Source organism: Ambystoma mexicanum, chromosome 5p (genome assembly GCF_040938575.1).
Source record: "Ambystoma mexicanum isolate Mex_15411 chromosome 5p, UKY_AmexF1_1, whole genome shotgun sequence".
NCBI classification, from domain to species: Eukaryota; Metazoa; Chordata; class Amphibia; order Caudata; family Ambystomatidae; genus Ambystoma; species Ambystoma mexicanum.
The window spans coordinates 1,071,626,868-1,071,648,666 of NC_090930.1; positions in this window are offsets into that span (position 1 = coordinate 1,071,626,868).

Genomic DNA, 21,799 nt, shown 5'->3' on the forward strand with positions numbered 1-21,799 from the left:
GAACAATTGTATGCGGGGGCAGGGACACTTCAAAGGTAAGTGCAAAACGCCTGTTCTTGGTGCGTGACAATCGTATGTATCTAGTTGTACAGGGGTGCAGTAATACTGACATTGACATTTCAATTGCAGCCATGTACATGTATATATATTCAATGAAAAAATTGTGTTAGAGGGATGTTAACAGTCTTGAATTGTTAGCTAGTTATTAGATGTTTAACATTACACAATCACCCCTGACATCTTGTTACCAACATTATAAACCCAACCCCCTGTAGGGACTTTTCATCAAAATGAATTGCACATGTGATGTGATCAGTGATGTCATCACATTTGTGATGTCATCTTTGATGTCCTGGGTGTTAGTCTTAGCAGCGCACGGTGGTGGCGCGAGTTACGGTTGCTTAGCTTACCATAAATGGCGAATTTCTGAGGTTTTTCGGTTTTACCTGTAACCATAACGTCCCTTTGACAACGTTTTTTCATTGAATTTCATAGATATTTATCAGTGCAACTTAACCATAATGTGTTTTCATTGAATTTCATATGTTTTTATTAGTGCAACTTAAACATAGCGTCCCTTTAACAACATTTTTTCATTGAATTTCATAGGTTTGTATTAGTGCAACTTAACCATAACGTCCCTTTAACAGTTCCTTTAGGAACCACCTTTCAAGGCAAAAAAATAGAACTAAAAAAATATCTTATGGACTTCATCTACTTTACATTTCTCAGTAAAGTACACAGACTGAATACTTTTTTCCAACATTTCCATTAGCATTTTGTGTATTGCAATGGGAATAATGCGGCGTTCATCCCCCGTTTCGGGGATCGTAACGGGGGTTAAAGGCCCAGCAGCCCAAGTTATCGGCCCAAGCAAAGTGTGTCTGTCTGCGCCCTGATTCCTGTGGGCTTTGGTGTGTAATAAATAAATAAATAACAAGGCCTCTGGGCCATTATCCTCAATTACAGACCCTGCAATGGAGGATAAAGGCCATTAGCACCCCTGGCTCCCAAAGCGGGAACCCGAGGTGCTAGAAAATTGATTTTTCTTCCTACAGCGGGACAGAGCCCCTCTTCCATTTCCATGGCAGCCTGCAGAAGGTGAAGACAGAACCCTATAACCATATTACCACAAGCAAATTTTTTTTCCCTTTCAAACCTATCCCACTTTCGAATAACTTGGTGGACATGGCCACTTTAACACCATTTTTTGTTCCTTGCGGTCATGGCCAGTAGCCAGATTGTCCAGGTCATGACCTTATTCCATGACCCGGACAATCTGGACACTGCCCATGGCCACATGCTATACCTCAGTCACCAAAGGTATGTCACTATTTTTTGTACCTACATTATGACACTTGTCAAAAAATAAAACACAGGCAAATTTGCAAAACCATGCTTTAAGGTCCTTGCCAATTTTCCTTACACAAGTTCGCTTGAAATCCACCCAAGTTTTATTTTTTCAAAGATGTCAAAATGTATGCACATACAATAGTCATATAACTTAGCCCCCATTTGCAAAATCCATTCAGTCTTTACACAAACATTGAAGGTTGGGTCTATGATCTTTCTGAAAATATTTGTCCACATTTGTCAAACGGCAACAAAGTTATAAGCCATCTAAAAATGTTGAGACCCCCCTTCTAATTTAGCCCCCTGTTGAGAAAATCCCACCAAACTTTGCAAAAACTTTTATATCTAGTTTTAAAATTGTTTTGCAAGCTTTTGTGCTGATTTGTCAAATGGCATCACATTTGTAAGCCTTTACAATATTTTGGGACCCCCCTCTAAATTTGTTCCCTGTTGGCAAAACAGCTCCACACTTTCCAGAACCATTCAGAATCAAGTCTAGAATACAATTCCAAAATTTCATGCAGCTTCATCGAGTGGCGCCAAAGTTATAGGCCATCCAAGAACTGCTTTTCACCAATCATGTAATGCAGAAATAGGCATAGATGTCCCCGAACATCTGAAGTATCCGTGCTCATCACAGAACTGCCCCGAACATCCGGAGCATTCGCGGACTTTGGGGGTGAAAATATGTGTTTTTTGGCTTCTTATGGCCAGATCCCATCCCATCTTCATCACCACTTAACTCCCCAGAGATTGTTTGATAAATTGGACAAGTGCAATGTTGTGTTTTTTTAGATGTTTTTACTGCGATGTCCGCGGACACTGGCGGATGTGCGCGAATCCAACATGGCGGGCGTTTCCAGAAATCAGATGCACTTCCCGCTTTTCACCACCCAGTCAGGCAGTGCATCCAATGTCCGTGGACATCACGTCACCCACTAGGCCAATCGAATGCCCACCCGCGGGCCGAAAAGGGTAGTGAGTCCGTGGACCAAACCCAGATAGTTCTAATTTCTTTGACCTACTTTTTGGTTGTTTTACACCAAATTTACAAAAGCACGCTTTCGGGACCACGCCGCGGCTGCTGCAGCAAGTGTGTTGAAAATCCGTCCAGCGGTTTGGGCTGTATGAGTGAGCAAAAATGTTTTCCATTGCGTCTATGGTAAGGATTCGACCAGGGGGAGCAAAGTTATAAGCCGCCCAAAAAGGGCTCTTAAGCAACTTAACCATAACTACACAGCCACTATCACAGGCTGTGTAGTATATATATATGATACAGATCTAACAGACTTCATTGGATGCTCCCACTCGCTATCCTCAACTTGCCTGTCCAGCACGCTAACCCACTTCTGTCTTGTCACCCCCGGGCATCTACGAATAGGGAGTGTATGTTTGTAGAGTGACAAAGAGGTATGTGTACTTTCTGATGGGTCATCACACAGTTGATCATCAGGCTATCTGTTGACAATGATGGGAGGATTTTGACCATCATTTTCAGGGATGTCTATATACTTCTGTACCATAGGGCACCTCTGCCACTCGAGTCTCCCAACTCCAAAAGCTGCTCAAATGTTATAAAGGAGACTTTTGGGAAGATGTCTTCTAATCTAACCAAACCAGCCATTGCAAATTCCTTCCTAAATTTGCCATTAAAGGTAATAGGTATGCCCTCTATTTTATTTTAAAACTTGGAGGACATACAGCTTCCAACACCTACTGTGAGAAACCTGAGGGTATCCTTACACCACTCCCCTTGGATCTTTTTTTCAAGGGCAAGGGAAAGGTCATTGCTTTTGGATTCTGAACCTCTGGGTGGATTTGGGAGAGGATGTCCACAGGCGAGACATGATACCCCCCTTCCTTGTAATAATCAACTTCACCCCCGCCCTGCCTTCATAGGCGGTTGCCAATCCCTTCCCCTCATTTCCCCTCCTTCATACCACTATGGTACTTCGACAAGGAAGAGGCGACTAGGAGTGGTACAAACTAACATGTCATTTCACCACTCTGGCACCGAGACCAGAAAGAGACCTGCAGACTGTCGTGAAGGTCAAGCATGTCCACAGAACTCTCCTAACTATGATCAGGCAATTGGGCTTCAGGACTCACACCTGCAACCTGTTAAATGGTTGCAGGTGTATAAAAGGAAGAGAGACCAGCACAGGAAAGAGACTAGCAGGAGAGAAGCCGGGACGAGCAGTGCGGGCCTGAGGTATGAGAAACCTGTGGGGAAGGAGGCTGCCGAAGAGGGTCTTGTCGAAAAAACCAGGACCCTAGCAAGTTCCCAGGAGAGACTATGGTGAAAAAGGCCAGACGGGCGGTGAGAGGGTCACAGTGATGGGAGCTTCCCTGGTCGGGTGCCCACCGCAGGAGCTGTAGGGCACAGAAGGAATCCAATTGCTGCAAGCTACCGACAGCGTCTGCGGGAAGTGAGCAGAGCTGCCGGCATTCCACAGAATGAAGCCTGGAGTGTGAGCAGGGCTTACAGTACAGTGGAAACGTGTATGCAGAGCCAAAGAAGAGGAAAGTAGCTGCTCGTAGGATCCACAAGGGACTGGTGGATGAATACAAGGGAGCATTTGAAGCAGGGCACTCCTGGGGTCTGTTAAAGGGCAAAAGTAATTGCTGAATGAACAAATTGAGATGTGCAATATGCTGTGAACCGTAAGTGAAGGGTTGTGATGAACAATATGGATAAGATGAACTGTGAGCAAAAGAATAAGAGTTAAACATTATTGAATACCAAAAAGGAAAGCTTTTGCTAAGTCTATGAACGCTTTTGATAAGCCGGTGACCAATTTAATTGAAAGCATAGAACAAATCTTATGAAATGCAGTGAAAAACAAGTATTGAATATTACTAAAGAGTATGAAAGTAATGTGGTGAAGGAAAAAGAGACCCACACAATATGAAATAACACATTGTGGCAAAGCCAAAAGGCTGGCAAGGAAAAAGTCAAGTGAATGTGAACCAGAGCACAAGGGTAGTTACAAGCGAACCTGTGTGGGCAAGAAAGCCTACGATTACCAGTTGCCTGACCTGTAATGGGTGGACTGTGTGGTCCAACAACTGTGCCTACACTTGGGATACCCTATCTGTGAAAACTAAGGAAACATACAGAAAGCCGAGCCAAATGTATGTAAGAGATTGCTGAAGTGAAGCAGAACAATGCATTCTGTGTGAACTGTCAGGAAACCAGGAGGAGTGTAAAGTTGACCTGGAACTGGTTTTGAACATTGCACGACTGAAACTAAGTATAAGTTGACAAGCTGTGAAAGCTTATGTCTTAAGGAAGGGAACCCAAAGACCTTGTGAACTTTGTTGTTGCCCTGAGGAAGGCAACCTCAAGGCCCTCTGGAAACCGTGTTGTCTTCTTGGGGTAAGGAAATCCGAGATTCGTTTTGAACTGTGTTGTCTTTTTGGGGAAGGGAACCCCAAGACTTTGTGGAACTGTCTTGAACTTTCGTAAGAGAAGCTGGGAAGCAAGCCGAGGGCGGCAAGAAGCTCAGAACTTTATTTGGAACACTACTTCTTTTGTTGTGAAAATCCCTACACATTGTTTAGCTTTAGTTGTGAGGGCAAGTATAGGTTTTGGACACAGACAGACTTTTAAATTGAACTTACTGACTCAGACTTTCCTTAGTTTCTTTAGATAGGGAAATACTACCTTAGCATAGGGTAAGTTAGGCCTTCAACCATGCTGACGTTTAAGTTAATAAAGCTATTTTAGTTTGAACTTTGAATCTGTTGTCTGTGTCTTGCTTCATGATGATTTCACAAATGGTGTCAGAATTGGGATACAGCTCAACCAATACAAGTTGGGGAGCCCTAAAATTTGAGAAATTAAGTGCCAGGACATCAGACCCATCAGTAGCCACAAAGGGCTCTATTGGGTTTGATATTTGTAGCAGTAGGGAGGAAATTATTCCCCCACGTGAAAGAAGACTGATACCCACCGACGTGATTCTAATTCCACCACGATACCTACATCAGACTGGCATCCAAGTCGGGGGTTGGCATGGAAGTTTTAAATTGACGTATTAGCTGGCGGTATAGACTCAAACTTTAGAGGTGATGTTAAGGAGTTGTTACAAATTCACTGGAAGGATCCTATCCAAATCTATCAGTGGGATAACATTGCTCAAGAGGTGCTTGAAAAAGTAATGTTCCCTAGCGTTAAAGAGGAGTCTGCAAAAGAAATACCAGTTAGGGGTTTTGGAGAGGCAGTTGAAATGCCTGATACCCCTCCTAACTATGAACCCAGAAAAGATAGAGAGGAAGAACCTGAGACACTTCCAGATCTAGCTTTTGCCCAAAGGAACAACCCCTTAATGGCTGAAACATTTTTACAAGTCCAATCTGCACCAGAGGGTCATGTGAAAGGGGGAACTTTGTTTTGTTGAAACATGCACTTCTATATAGAGGAGACACCACTTCTGAGGACTTTGTGAAAACACAGTTGGGTGTCCCTAAATGTCACAACCAGGTGGTCCTAAAGATTGCCCATTCACATCTAACTGGAGACCATCTGGGACAGTCTAGGATTCTGGCACAATTACAGAATACATTTTACTGGCCCGGAATACATGCAGATATTAAAAATGTTATTCAGGCTTGTGAAATCTGCCAGAAGACTAGCACTCATATACCACCCGTTCCCTTAAATCCATTACCAATAATTGAGATTCCATTCTCAAATATTGGTATGGACATTGTGGGCCCCCTAGAAACCTCCAAACTGGGAAATAAATACATTCTGATAATTTTTGACTATGCAACACAATACCCAGAGGCATTTCCACTGAGAACCAATATCACACAAGTCTTGAAGCACCTGCTCCCTTTCTTTTCCTGAGTAGGGTTTCCGAAGGAATTATCTACTGACCAGGGCTCAACTTTCATGAGCAAACAAATGGGGGAAGTTAACCAACTGTTACATATAACCACACTATGAACATCATGGTATCATCCCCAGACAAATGGTCTTGTAGAGATATTTAATAAAACCCTAAAGACCATACTATGGACGTTGGTGGAACAGGATGGTAGAAACTGGGATCAAATGATTCCACAGGCTTTGATTGCAGTAAGAATGACCCTTCAGGCTACCACAGGATTTTCCCTGTTTGAATAACTTTATGGGCAATAACACCAGGATGTCCTGGATATGTTGAGGGAAACTTGGGAAGAAAGAGGAGAATCCCCAGTCCCGCGCTCCCAAACTGCAACTAGTCTTAAAGAACATATGACGGCTGTTAGATCTTTGGTACAGACTCACATGGTCAAAGCAGAAGAACACAGAAGACCTCTTATGATAAAAATGTCTCTTTAAGGTCCTTCTCCATAGGGAAAAAAGTACTAGTGCTATTACCCATTTCTGAAAACAAATGTATATCTAATTGTCATGGACCATATGAGGTGCTGGAACAAATGGTCTGTGTAATTATAACATTTCACAGCCAGACCGTCGTGTTAAAACCCAAGTCTACCATTTAAATCTGTAAAAGGAATGGAAAGAAAATCCTTCAGAGTCCCATGTCATTATATTATCATGTATGTTACAAGAGGATACAGCTAATAATGCCTTAATTTCCCCTGATCTTAGTAATAACTAAAAGCAAGAACTGTATGACCTTATAAGACAGTTTACTGACGTGATCAGAGAGGAGCCCGAAAGAGTGAAGAATATTTATCATCACATCTGCACTCTGGAAGGCAAAGTGGTACAGTTCCAACCTTACCGATTACCCAAGTCCCATAAAGATACCATCATCCAGGAAGTTAAGCAAATGCTTGAGGATAACATCATCAAACCTTCTAATAGCCCCTGGTTCTCCCCTATCGTATTGGTGTGAACACCCAATGGAAGTTGGAGGTTTTGCATAGATTTTAGAAAGGTAAATGCCATCTCTGCCTTTGATGCTTACCCAATGCCACGTATTGATGATCTTCGGGATCGGCTGGGTAATTTCAACAATAGATCTCACGAAAGGGTATAGGCAGGTTCCACTATATGGTCCTGACAATAGAAAACTGCTGTTGCTAATCCCACAGGACTGTTTCACTTCAAGTTTCTTCCAATTGCACTATATGGTGCTCCAGCAACATTTCAGAGATTAATTGATAAATGTTACAGCCATACTCACATTTTTGCAGAACCTAAATAAATGATATTGTGATACTTAGCAAGACATGGGAAAATTATTTGTACCACCTTTACACAGTGACAAGGGTGTTAAGAAAAGTTCAGCTGACAGCTAACTCCAGAAAATGCAAACTTGCCCAATCTGCGGTTAAGCATTTAGGATTGTTTGTGTGAAATGGTACTGTCCAACCATTTCAAGAGAAAGTTAGAGCTGTTCTCGATTCCGCCACATCAAAGACCAAGAAAAATCTGAGAGCCTTTTTGGGGTTCATCTGCTATTACCGCTGGTTCATTCTAAACTTCTCAAGGAAAACCTCACTGTTAACTGACAAATTGATAAATGCTAAGCCCCAAAAGATCAGATGGGATGAGGAAGATGAGATCTGTTACACAACCTTAAAATAAACCCTATGCCATAGACCAATTTTGAAAGTGGCAGACTTCTCTAAGGAGTTTATCCTCCAGACTGATGCTTCCTTAATGGGATGAGGAGCCGTCTTATCCCAAAATCATGACGGATTGGAATACCGGATATTATACATCAGTCAGAATTTGTTTCCCAGGGAGAGAAACTACTCAGTCATTGAGTTAGAGGCACTGGCAATCAAATGGGTGGTGATACACCTTAAATACTACCTTTTAGGTTGTAGGTACGGACCATTCCCCGTTGGTGTGGATTAGTCAGATGAAAGAGTCCAATCCTAGGGTTATGTGTCGGTTCTTGGACCTTTTACCCTACTGCTTCACAGTGGAACTCCGGAAGGGCAGAGAGCAAGGTAAGGTGTACTTTCTCTTCCGGTTTACATGTGAAGCACCATGGTCCAACCTGCACAGGGGAAGGGTATGTGAGAAACCTGAGGGTATCCTCACACTTACTCCCCTTGGATCCTCTTCTCAGGTGGCCAGGAAAAGACCATCACTTTTGGATCCTGTCCCTGGGGTTGGAGATGCGAGGGAGGATTACCTGGGAGGAGGGTCCTTGGAGATTCGGGAGAGGATGTCCACAGGCGACACATGGTACCTCCCTTTTCCTTATAATAATCAACTTCCCCGTCCCCCTGCCTTCATAGTCTGTTCTCAATCACTTCCCCTTATTTCCACTGCTTCATACCACTATAGTACTGGGACAAGGAAGAAGGGAAGAGGCAACTAGGAGTGGAACACACTAACATGTCATTTCACCACTCTGGCACTGAGACGAGGAAGAGGCCTGCAGACTGCTGTGAGGTTCAGGCATGTTAAGAGAACTCTACTATTTATCGTAAGGCAATTGGGCTTGAGAACTCACACCTTCAACTTGTTAAATGGTTACAGTTGTATAAAAGGGAGAGAGGTCAGCACAGGAGAGACCAGCAGGAGAGAAGCCAGGCCAAGCCGTGCAGGCCTAAGGGATGAGAAACCCTGTGGAAAATGTGGCTGTCGAGGAGGGTCTTGCTGGGAAACCAGGATGCTGATAATTTACTGGGAGAGACTGTGGTGCTGAGGCCTGGACGGGCCGTGGGAGGGTCACAGTGGTGGGTGTCTCCCTGGTCGAGCGCCTGCCGCAGGAGCTTTGGGGCATGGAAGAAATCCAATTGCTGCAAGTTACCGGCAGCGTCCGCGGGAAGCGAGTGGAGCGCTCACTCACAGAAAGAAGTCCAGAGTGTGAGCAGGGATCGGAGAACAGCGGAAACGTGTATGCTGAGCCAAAGAAGAGCAAAGCAGCCATCCGGAGGAGTCGCCAGGGACCGGTGAGTGAATAGAAGGGGCACTCGAAGCGCGATGCTCCTCTGGGCTCTTAAAGGGCAAAAGTAATTGCGGAATAAACAAATGTAGATGTGCAAAATGCAGTGAACCCAAAGTGAAGGGTTGTGATGAACAATATGAATAAAATGAACTGTTAGCAAAATGATAAGAGCTAAGCATTATTGAATACCAAACTAAAGGGAAAGCTTTTGACAAGCCCATGAACGATTTTAATAAGCCAGTGAACAGAAGCTAAGTTTGTGTGAAGTACACATACAATGTATTGAAAGCAAAGAACAAATCTTATGCAGTGAATATTACTGAAGAGTGTGAAAAAGATCACACAGAGTGGTCTATATGAAAGTTTACATTGTGTCTAAGTCAAGAGACTGGCGAAGAGGAAAACACATTTTGGCAAAGCCAAAAGGCTGGAATGGAGAAAGTCAAGTGTATGTGAACCTGTGTGGGCATGAAAGCCTAGGTTTACCGGTTGCTTGATGTGTAATGGGTCGACCATGTGTTCCAACAACTGCTCCTAGACTGGAGATACCCTATCTGTGAAAACCAATGGAACATACAGAACACCAATCCAAATGTATGTAAGAGATTGCTGAAGTGAAGCAGAAGAATTCAATTTGTGTGAACTGTCTAGAAACCAGAAGGAGTGTAAAGTTAACCTGCAAATGGAAGTTGGCAACATGGACAAGCTGACGTCTTGGGGAAGGGAACCCTAAAACCTTGTGAACTTTATTGTTGCCTTGAGGAAGTAAAACTCGAGGCCTACTAGGAACTGTCTTACCTTTTTGGGGTAAGGAAGCCCAGGATTCCTTTTGAACTGTGTTGTCTTCTGTGAGGAACCTGTGGTGTCAACGGTAAAGACTGACACAAGTGATCACAGTTCAAGGGTGTTTATTTAACAATCTTTGCAGGGTGGAAAAACGCCTAAACTAAACCCAAGTATAAGATGGGAGCAAGCGTCGACCATCAAATGAAAATAAGGCAGTCCTTGTGGTGCCATGTCAAAATAAAAGGGCCTATACTAAGAAACCTATTGCCAAACCTCATAGCTAATACAAAAAGGGGTGCTGGATACTTAACAAGAAAGGAAAGAAGTGTTCTCAAATAATATGTCATGATGCAGCAGCTTGTGTCTCCATTCCCCACGTTTTGAGCACGGAGCAAGATAGGAGCTTGGAGTACAGTACAGTCTCGCGCTTCTTCAGCATGAGAAGACAGTTCCGTTCTAGCTATCAGGGACGTCGATGGTCACATCTCTTTTCTCTTGAAAGTCTCGTGCCTTTGAGGACCTGACGTATTCAAATAACAAAACAAATAAACAGTCTCTTTTCTATGTGCTTTGGGTGACGATTTTCGCCCCGGGATTCCCTTCTTCTGGGTCTATATCCCTAGCAAGTGCCTTAATGATATCAAGACACCTGATAGCTAGGTTCTCCCGCTTTCGGGGGCCTCTCTGGTTCCAAAATAAAGTTCCTTTAACAAATGAAAGTTTGTTTCCAATGTTCGCTGGGTGATGGATTCACCCCTGGGTCCCACTCTTCTGGGGGCGATGGCCCTTCTCTTCTCTTTAGTGTGTTTTACTTCCCTTGGTTTCTCAATGTCTTTTCAAACAGTTCATAGTGGACATCACTCAGCCAGGTTCACCTCTGACAACACACTGTTTCTCAGGACTTTAGACTTTGCCCCTCTCGTCAGCATCCCTTGATCGGTCTCACTCTTGCCAACTTCACATTCACTTGAGTCTGCAGGATTCACTTCCCTTGCTTTCACACAATTTGTAGATCAAAGTCTTTCAATTGTACAAGGATTTTACTAGACCTCCTGTATGACCACTTTGACCTCTTTTGCCGACTCTCCTATGGCCTTCTTGTACCCGTAGTTTTGCTCTGATGTGGATCGACCAGAGTCTCTTGAGTTAGCACCCATGTGGTGCCGGCTTCCCTTTGTAGCTAGTCTTCCCTTAACACTTTGTACAGTTCATTTACAGTTGATTAAACTTCATTTAAACTTACCACTTTGCGATTCTCACTCAACACTGCCCAGTTATTATTGATTCTCCCCTCGACTCACCGACTGTGCTGAACCGCTTGGCTTTCAGATTTACTGCAGTCAAGGCCCATACCACGGTCGCGGGAGCTTCCCTTGCTCCTGCTTATTGACGTAGGTTTGCCTCGTGGACCGTTGACATCTGCTCAAGACATTGTGATATTTTTTGCAGTTTTAGGCTCTCTTCCACAAAGGTTCTGCGGGCTTGGGACGAAAAGGGCAAGGTCACTTCTCTCCTCGTCACCCTCGCAATTCCTGCTGCCTTTCTCCTTCGCTTGAACTGCTGTGCCTGATTAGCCATCTTGTTGTGCTGTCTGCCGTGCTCGCCTTGCCCGTACTGTGTTTTCTTGCTCCACCTTTTATCCCTGGGGGTAAGGGAAATGGCCGTCAGGTGTGTGTGGTTCTTATCAATTGTCTGACTTTGCCTGACACTTGTATTGGGACATGTCAGGTACACAGCTCTGGTGTTAGTCCGTTCACGTGTGTGTCGTGTAAAAGTGTTTGTGTTGGAAAGGGGGAGGGACAGTGGTTTTGAATGTCCTAGAGGTTGGGATGGGGAAAAGGTGTTGAAGGAAGGGGGATACCGCATCTCACCGTCGGTGTCCCACTACCACTCCCCGAGGGTCCCACATCCAGGTGATCCATCCTCACTGGTCCTCCCCCAGCAACTGGATCCAATAGTGTTGGCCGTGTCCCGGCCACTTGGATGACAGCTCCTCAGGGACTGGCCAGGGAGACACCTTCAGGTTTCTCACACTTCTTGGGGAAGGAAACCCTGAGACTTTGTGGAACTGTCTTAAACTTGGGGAATGGGAGCTGGAAAGCAAGCCCAGAGCTGAAAGAAGCTCCGAACTTTATTTGGAACACTATTTATTTTGTTTCTGACATCCCTACACATTGTTTAGCTTTAGTTGTGAGGGCAAGTATAGGTTTTGGACATAGACAGACTTTTAAATTGAACTTACTGACTCAGACTTTCCTTAGTTTCTTTAGATAGGGAAATCCCATACTTATATAGTTTCTAGCATGCCCAGACTGCAGTATCCACAGTGTCTATATTATTCTGGGAATTATAGGGTTCCGTGATCAGGACACTGGTCAAGCTCTTGGGATGGCACAGCGCCTTCTCTAGCCTAACATGTGGTGGAGCTGATTTTTGTTGCGTACCAGTAACATACATATGACATTCGGTCAGGAACCCCAACCCCCCCCTTGTCCAACGGCTGCGTAAGGATATCCCAGCCCACGCTGGGTGTTTTTTTGCCCCGGATTAATGTCCCTCATAGTTGCCTACGCTTTCTGAAGAAGGATAGAGACAATCTGACTGGTATATTCATAAATAAATACAGCCACTTGGGCAGCACCACAGGTGAATGGTTGAGATCTTCCCTAGCATTGACAGGGGAAGGGTGGCCACATGTTAAATTTATGCTTCATTTGACGCAGTAGATCTGCATGATTTAGTGCTATTTAGTGACCTTGGTAATGGGCTAGATGAATGCCCAGGTAGTGTCATGTGTTGCTGCACCATTTTAGGGCGGATCTGCAACTTGTTAGAGGGAAAACTTTGCACTTTGGACTTGGTGGGATTTACCTTGCGGACCGATATTCTATCAAAGGCCTCAACCTCACTAAGTATAGGGTGCAGGCTGACCTCTGGTTTGTTAATGTACAGTAAGAGGTTATCCGCTTATGCCAACACCAAAGGTATGAATCCCATACATGTTTACGCCTTTTGTCAGGTGCCTTTCCATTAATAGACAGGCAGACAGCACTATTGCAGCGCAAAGAGCAGTGGTGACATGGGGCATCCTTGCCTAGTCCCTCTCAATACATTAAGCTATGCTGAGAGAGAGCTCTATGATGAGGACCTTGCCAACTGAGTTTCTGTATAGTAAGGTGTATTGCATCTATTTGGCTATAAGGGAAGAACACAAACACTTGCGTCTCCCCAGCTCCTTCTCGCAATAACAGATGATTGGACTCAGACTAGCAGAAGAGATACACACACACCATATAAGGTTATAAAAAATGGCTCATTATAGGCCGTTTATTAATATCAAATAATTAGTAATAAACAAATAGAACACTAATACATGCAAACATGTACACACAGATAGATAGATTAGAATATAAGTTCAGAGTGGGTTTCGTCAGGAGTACTCCACTATCCACAACCTTATGGTGATGGATATCTTACGCACCAGAGCGCTTACTAAGGGGCAGCCTCTGCTCTATGCACTCTATATTGATTTTAAGGTGGCGTTCGATTCCATCCCTAGAGATCGGTTGCGTTAAAAATTAGAAGCTATGGGCTGCCCAAGGGGACTGCTATATTACCTCAGACTCCTTCATCAAAATATCACGGTTAGGCTTAAAATAGATCAGGAAGGGCACTTGACTAAAATGGTGCAGCAGAATAGGGGGTTAAACAAGGGTGTGTTACTGCACCATTAGTCTATAACTTGAATGTCCATGACATACCAGTGGTAATAGACCCGGTAACAACTGTCCCCCTAAAATTGGAAAATCCCCTTGCGCTGTGTTAGCCTATGCTGATGGCTTGGTTTTGTTAGATAATACCATAAGTGGACTTTGTAGATCAGCGACAACACTATGGAAATATGTCAGTAACAACGGTTTGACCATTGATCTAGAGAAAACCAAAGTTCTAAGATATACCTTTAAAAGAGTCAGCTGTGTTAACCTCATGCTGGGTAACACATCCATATTATATGCCCCGTTTTATTGCTATCTGGGGGTCGAATTTGAACCTTAAGGTGGTTACAATGCCTGCAGACAAATACACACTGTTAGAGCTGCCCAAGTTTCTGCACTGATGGCTAGCTTTTCTAGCAAACAGGGCAGTTTCACACTGTGGGCCACATGGCACTTATACATTCAATTATTTATTCCGATGATTACCTATGGCTAGAGGCTCTTTGGACTTCGGATCTGACTAGGCTCCAGGTCATCGAAGGCAAATTCTGGCGCTGGATTTTGGGCTTACCTCCTGGAGTCCCAATCGCCCTCATAAGGTTAGAATTGGGACTTCTTTCTTTAAAAGTGGTAGCATTAAAAAAGAGAGCAGTTTTTTTTCTGAGGATGATTAGCGGTACCACCAACCCGCTACTGATGGCTGTCCATCAGGAACTAGGCAAAAGTCGCACCATCCGTGTATTACATGAGCCCATGATAAAATATCTAGCAGAGATAGGTTGGACACATAGGGGTACTAGTTACTCGAAAGTAGTCCAAACTGCGCTGGGTAAACTGGTTGGCTAATGGGACTGGTTAGAGAACTATGCTCATTTGAGTAAGCAAGAGAGCTATCAGTTTGTTCAATACAGACACTATCATTTTATGAAGCCGCAAGCATACCTAAACCTTTGCCCAGCCAAAAGGCTCAGGCAATTCATTATCCTACTCAGAATGGAATAACTACCTACTAGGATGATCTTGGGGAGTAGAGCAAAGATCTCCATAGAAGATCGAACTATCCGTCTCTGTAAACAAGTGGAATCCCTGGAGACAGCCAGACATTTATTAACCAAATGTCAAACTATGACCAAAACAATCAGTAGGCATTGGGCAGATATGTAAATAACTCAGAAACCATTAGTGAATTGTCTTTTTGGCAATATTGTACGAACTCGGGGAATATGAGCTTGCTAATTGCCCTCTATAATATATGGATAAAGGTAGAATCCAGAGTGGGTCCTATGCTATGAAATCTTGATAAATTGGCAATAATATTTCCCTAGATAGCTGATAATTTGTTTGGGTAGGGGAGAACACTAAAGTCGATATTTACATCCATTGCAGGTGTTCCATTAGCAAACATTGTGAGACAATGCATTAGCATTCTAGCCTCGTGAAGTGCATAGGGACATTTTGGCACTCACGTTTAGTTCTAGTGTGCTTAGTAAGCATGGATAGGCATTATTTTATTTTACTTTTCTATGTTTTATTATGTATTTTAACACTATATGATATGTTGTTTAAAATTTTGTGATGTTTTGAATTGATATTGAAATGTTATTTTTGGAATTTGAGTGTTTAGGATATGATGCATAAATAGATATTGTATATCCCTTTCTTCTTATTTTCTTTTATAATCTAGTTGTTTGTATGATATGTGTAATGTTTAAGCTGCTTAGACTAAATTACATTAAATAAAATTAAATTGAACTAATACATGCAAACATGTACACGCAGATAGATGGATTAGAATATTAGTTGCATCATTGTGATCCATGAGGCAGAGGAAAACTTCATCTTGGCCTCCAAACAACACTGCTTAGTCCCTCAGCAGGTAGGCAAATAGATCACTATGGTCAACGGGGTCTGAAGCGGAGCGTCCTCCCTATCAGCGAAACTGCAACACTCGAAGTTCAACATCCAACAACCACCTTTCCGTGATGCCCTCTCCTTTATGGGGCATCCCACCCCCCCCCCTCCAAATTGCATTCTGCCCTCGGCCGAAAGGCAGATCACAAGTCGAAGAGACAAAGGGTGGAAAAATACAGTTGAAAGTGGAAAAACCCAGCCCTTCTCTATTTGCATGCATTCCCAGTCCCAGACACCTTATCGTGCAGCTGCAGCACACTCCAACTCCATTCTGTATTCGTTCTTCACTGGACAATACAATAACTATTCTCTGTAGTCAGTCTGTTTGCAAAATATCTATGTGACCTTGCTCTGTTTTGCCTGATACTTGTTCATCCTGTGAGGCCCCCGGAAGCGCAGACTTTATTACTGCAATGGTAGATGCGTGTTCAAAATGGCTGCGCATCGACACCATGTCATTCTGGCTCGCATTTTACACACTAACATTACATAAGGTTAGCATGTCAAGGAATGTTTGTCCGATCCTCACCCTCCAGAACACTAAAAACAAGAAATGCCAGTCTTAGGAGTCAAGCACCTTTTGTATATCCAAAAAGGAGACTCACAACCAGTATCTCAGGGGCTATATGCTGTGTGAAGAGCCTGCAGAGGTTGTGGTGAGTGGTTCTCCCAGGGACAAAACCATACTGATCAGGAAGTGTCAGATCAGGCAAAAGCGGTAGCAGTTTGTAGGCTAACAGTTTAGCATACATTTTATAGTCCACATTTAGCATGGAAAGCGGTCTATACGAACTGCACCCAGTGCTCTCTTTCCTCGGCTTCAATAGTACTATAATATTAGCCTCCCGCAGATAATCTGGTAATCACCCTTTCTCATATCATTCATGATATAGTCTGTGGAGTTTAGGTGCTAGTATGTAAGAGAAGTGGTGGTAAAACTGAATGGTCAGACGAAAAGGGACTGGAGCTTAGCCTAGGGAGATCCCTCAAATGACTTCCTCGATCTCCTCAAGGGTTATGGGTTACCTGAACTATTGTGGCTATCTTCCAACCATAGCATAGCTACCTCCTCTAGGAAGGACTTAATCTCCCCAGAGCTCACTATCTCTGTTGGAGTATAGAGCTCAGAGTAGGACCCTCTGAAGCGCTCATTGATCTTTGTATTATCAAATAATAGTTCCCCACCTATGTCCCATATGGATTCTATAGGGGTGTTCCCTCCCTCTAATCTAAGCAACCTGGTCAATAATCTGCCCGGCCTATTGGACTCTCCATACTTCCTTGTCTCCAGACGCCCAAAGATGAATTTTACTTCTCCACCTGCCAGCTCATCGAACCTACTCTTAATATATACGATATTCTAATGAGTAGCCAGCTGTGGGTTCTGCCCATACTCCCTTTCCAGATTTTTTAGCATTCCTTTTAGGTTATCCAGTCCTTTACCTATAGATTTCAAGACATGATGTTCTTTGTATAGAGAAATCCCCCTCATGTAGATCTTATAGGATTTTCAAACCATGCTAAAGTCTTCCACTGATCCCTCATTACAATCAAAGAACTCTTGCATCTCTATCCCGATGTCTTTTGTAAATTGCTCATCTCTGATGGATTCGCCCTTGACCCTCCAAAAGGGGTGTTCCCTCCTGGGGGCTCCCACCCCAAAGAGAACGCAACTCGTGAGTGACCAGACTGCATTCAAGGCAGAATCTCAACATTCTATGCTGTTTTAGACAGCTATGGTGATGCTAGCCAATAATCAATGCACATGGAGCTGTCATGGGCTGCAGAATAGAAGGTACGTTGCATAACATTACCATGTGCATGCCTCCAGATATCTTAAAGATTAAGAAAGACATAATGTCTATGATTTTACCAGCTGCTTTGGGGAGTTTTATACTCTTCCCAGTTGATGTGTCCAGTGTCTCAATTAGTGTTGTGTTGCATCTTAAAAGTAAGAGTGAATCAAAATAAGGAGCACACTTCTCCTACACAGTTCGATCAAATTCAGGGTCGTCATGGTTTGGGCCATATATTGACAAAAGTCACATGCTGCCCTAGTAGTGCCCATGGACCAGAACAAAGTGTTCACATGGGTCAGCGACATGTGTTTTTGGCGAGATGGGGACTCTGTTGTGTATTAGAATCATGCTCCCCTGGAGCTCCATGTATAGGAGGCAAACCACCCGTCCGCTACTTGATTCATGTTGCCCTACTAGCAGGTGTGTTTCTTGCAACAGAAAGAAAATTAATGCTATGTCTTTTGGCATAAACTAGCACCTTTCCCATTTTGTTTACATTGTGCAACCCTCTTGTATTGAAAGACATGCAGTGTAAGATAACCCTAAGATTGTTATTGTGGTGTGTTTGTGACCAAATTTGCATTTTCTCCACTAGATGTAGTAACTTGTTAACATAATCGTGCCCACAACTGAAGGGTGGAAGCATCCCTCCCAACAAACAATGTGCCCAACTGCCAACTGGCATAAGCACTACCTCACAACGTAAAACATGTAATAATTGACTGAGGCTGGTACCAACATGTCCCGGCGGAATATGTCAGAAACAAATACCTATATATGTTTACATGCCTTTAGGAATGTCCACACACTTATAACTGATTGTTCAGTGCCCTTTGTATGGTGTAGAAATCAACTGTTTCAAGATACTGTTCAATCTACTGCTGAGCATCAGAGGGAGTGACAAAGAAGTGCGCCTTATTTTGATGCACACGATCTTAAGCTTTGCCAGGAGGTGCATTTGATATTGATGTCATGAAGCCAGAGAGTATTGTTAATATTAAGAACTGATTTGCGAACTGCTTGTGCTGCAGGGCTAAAGTCGGGAAATACACAGCTGTGAGCACTGCCGTATTTAATTTCGGAGAGTTCTCTAGCTACCTTCAAGATTAGGTCCCAGGCTCTATAATCCACAATTTGTACTATTATCGGCCTGGTAGGCTGCCCAGGAGGTTCTTGTGGGCTCTTTCCACTTGAAAGTGTTGTGAAAACCCTGTTTTCCCTTAAATTCCAGGTACTATCTTCTTTAGGAAAGGCTCCATGGGACCATGTGCTGCTGTTTTAGGCAGCCCAGCAATACAGATGTTGTTGTGCTGAGAGAACATTTCCAAATATTAACTCCTAGCTCTGACTTCAGCAACTCCAGGTCAAGGCTGTGTTTGTCTGCCCTAGATTCTGCACTTGAGATTCTGCACTCCGTTTGCTTAACATGCTCGCAAAGTTGCTCAATTTTACATTAGGATGCTTCCATTCTCAATGTGAGTGAGTCAATCTAAATGTCCACTGATTTAATATCAGATTTAAGTTCCTTCAACTGCTTTGTTAGGTCCAGCTTCCTGCCCCTCCTTCATGCTCACACTCCATAGCTGGTTCTGTTGCATCAGGTCCCCACGATTGTCCAGCCCTATATCTTTTGCTCTGGTGAGTAGAGAAGGCAACTTAATGATGAAATTCTCCAACTTAGCCTGCTTCTTATTATGGCTTGGCTTTGACATCGTGCATGCCGTTGTGAAGTAATCTGCCTTATGCAGAGTGGTTTACTGCACTCAACTTGCTGACTCTCACTCGCATGTCCATAACCTGCATAAACTGCCTACAGTGTTTTGGGACAGCACAGCTCAGCCGCCTACATCACCCACACTGTGCATTTGATTTGGCCTCCAAAGTTATGGGGTCTGCAGATGAAGGACCCAATATAATCAGCAGATGCGTGATGGGTCGAAGAAAGGCTGTTCTTCCCGCATTGCAGGGGGGTGGGGTGTTTATAGCATGTTTACTACAGGCCTGGGGCATGGGTACAGTCTCCCCAGACACCTCTCCATGCCCTCTATCTAGCCCTTCCAGCAGAGTACCTCTAGGTGATGTGTCGTGCCGCAGCTGCAGCTCCCACTCCTCTAGTTCCTCCCTTGGGGGTGTCATCCGGTAGCCATGTCATTTCAGCGAGTGTGGCAGAGCTGCATCTCAGGGCCGTCAGCTCCAATCTCAGTCAGGGGTGGCTCACAGTTCAACCGAGCAGCGCAGGCCACAGTTTGATTCTTTGGTGTGTGGCTCACTCAAAAGCAAAATTGTCAAAGCGACATGGTCAGCTCTCTTCCCGCCAATTGGTTGCGACTGTTGGGCTCCACTGGCAGCCTTATGCCAGATGATCTTGCAAGGATATCCAAGTCAAGAGTGGAGCTTCCAACTCAATTGACCATCTGGATGCGGCGCACTAGCTCCCCCCAAACCCAAAAACAAAGTAGATTGTTGCTTACCTTAGAGCCACAAAACTGAGTAAAGCCGGGGTGGGCAGATTAAGTTAAATCAGATATAATTACATCTGGTGTTCACTTATGCTTAAAGACATTAAGGCTATTATGACGTCAATGAGTCTGCCTCTTCCTTGGAAATAAGTTACTAAATGGACTGTTTTTATAAATAGTGAACATTCTGATCTATAATCTTACTGCCCAACCTCCTTGTGGGATATTTGAAGGAAGATATTTACAAAATGGCTTGCTTCATTGTGGGTCCAGATATGGACAGATTAGAAAAAACAGAATTCCTTAGTTTTATGGTGTTATCTCATGTGATTGTGAAATATGCACATATCAGTGGACCGGAGGCATTTGCTGTACTATTAAATCGGTTGCACGTTATTAGATCAAAGTGAATTTGTTTGTTGTAATTTTTCTTGAAGCAATTACTTCATAGCTTTTTTATATATATATATTGGTGGGGTTCCCCTATGTCCCCCTACATCATCTTAAACTGTTTTCATTTTACAAATTCACAAAAGATTACACAATATCTTGACTTTAATAGAGTGAAGGGACTCACTCTTTGTATTACGGCCCTTGATCTCTAAAATTGTACAAAAATATTTTCATAAAATCATCATCATATCATGATCATAATTTATTTTGGAAAATGTATAGAACACTCCATCAAAACAGTACAATACAGATATAAATAAAATACATTTCACAGAGATTAACAAAAATACAAAAGGTAAAAGCAGCAAAGCAGCAGGTCACTAAATAATTAACAGCCAAGCAGACCCTCAGTTCATGTCATACTGCTAAGCAAGCGCTTCGTAATAAAAAGAGCCAATTTAAGATAGATTTGAAGAGCCCAGCCAACATGTGGAAATGCAGCCTGTAATAAATATAGCAGAGCAGGCCGGTATTGTCCAAAACCCAGATCGCAGAGCAGAGGTTGTAACACAGAACCTCTTACATTTGCATAAGCCGGGCAAAAATGTAACACATGAGCAGGATCCTCACATGGGGCCTTACAGAAGAGACAAAACTGATTTGCACCATCTCCCGACCAAGCTGCCACCATAGCCCGTAGAAGAACACAGTCAAAGCTTGCCCTATAAAAAAGGACACGCTCCAAAGGTAACTCAGCCCAGAGTTAATATTTCTGTATACCAGCGGCCATAATAAGCATATGCCCTCTATTCTTGGGTTTCATAAGCTCAATGCTTTCTCTCTTAGCCCCCAAAAATTCATGGAATCGACAAGTCAGCATTGTTGCTTCACTTAGAGATAAAACATGGGGCAACGGAAACAAATGTGAGAGGTTGAAGTCTAATTATTGTTTCCTAATATGACACAACCTAGGTACTCATAAAATTAATCAGCTTGTTCGTCAGGGTAGCCTCCTCATTACTCAATAACCTGATCCAATGAGAAACAGGTTGCAGAGAAATCACATCATCAATTCCTCTACAGCCCAGTTCTAGGTGTGTACCAAAGTTCAGGGCCGAAGTCGGAAAACCCAATATTTTCTTGAAAAAGTGATTCTCTGCTACCTGAATCAATGTAACATTAGAGTAACCACACAACTCCATCCCAAATCTTGCAACCAAAACTGCCTTGCCATTATACAATTTCAGAAGCAGGTCAATTGGTTTGTCTCTAAACATACGCATAGACCTAGGTACCCCACCCACGGCCTGCTTGAAGCAGACGGCCTATTCACTTACATGAAGAGAGAGGCCAAATTTAGAATAAGAGAGCCTAACCCCAAAATAGTCAAAATAATCGTCTCTGGGGATCACAGCAAATGTTCCCTCTAATTATTTTTGGCTGTGTGTGCCAAAGAATAGTTGTGTGCGGGTATTTTTATAGTCCTGTGCACAACTGAGTGCTGCAGTGGC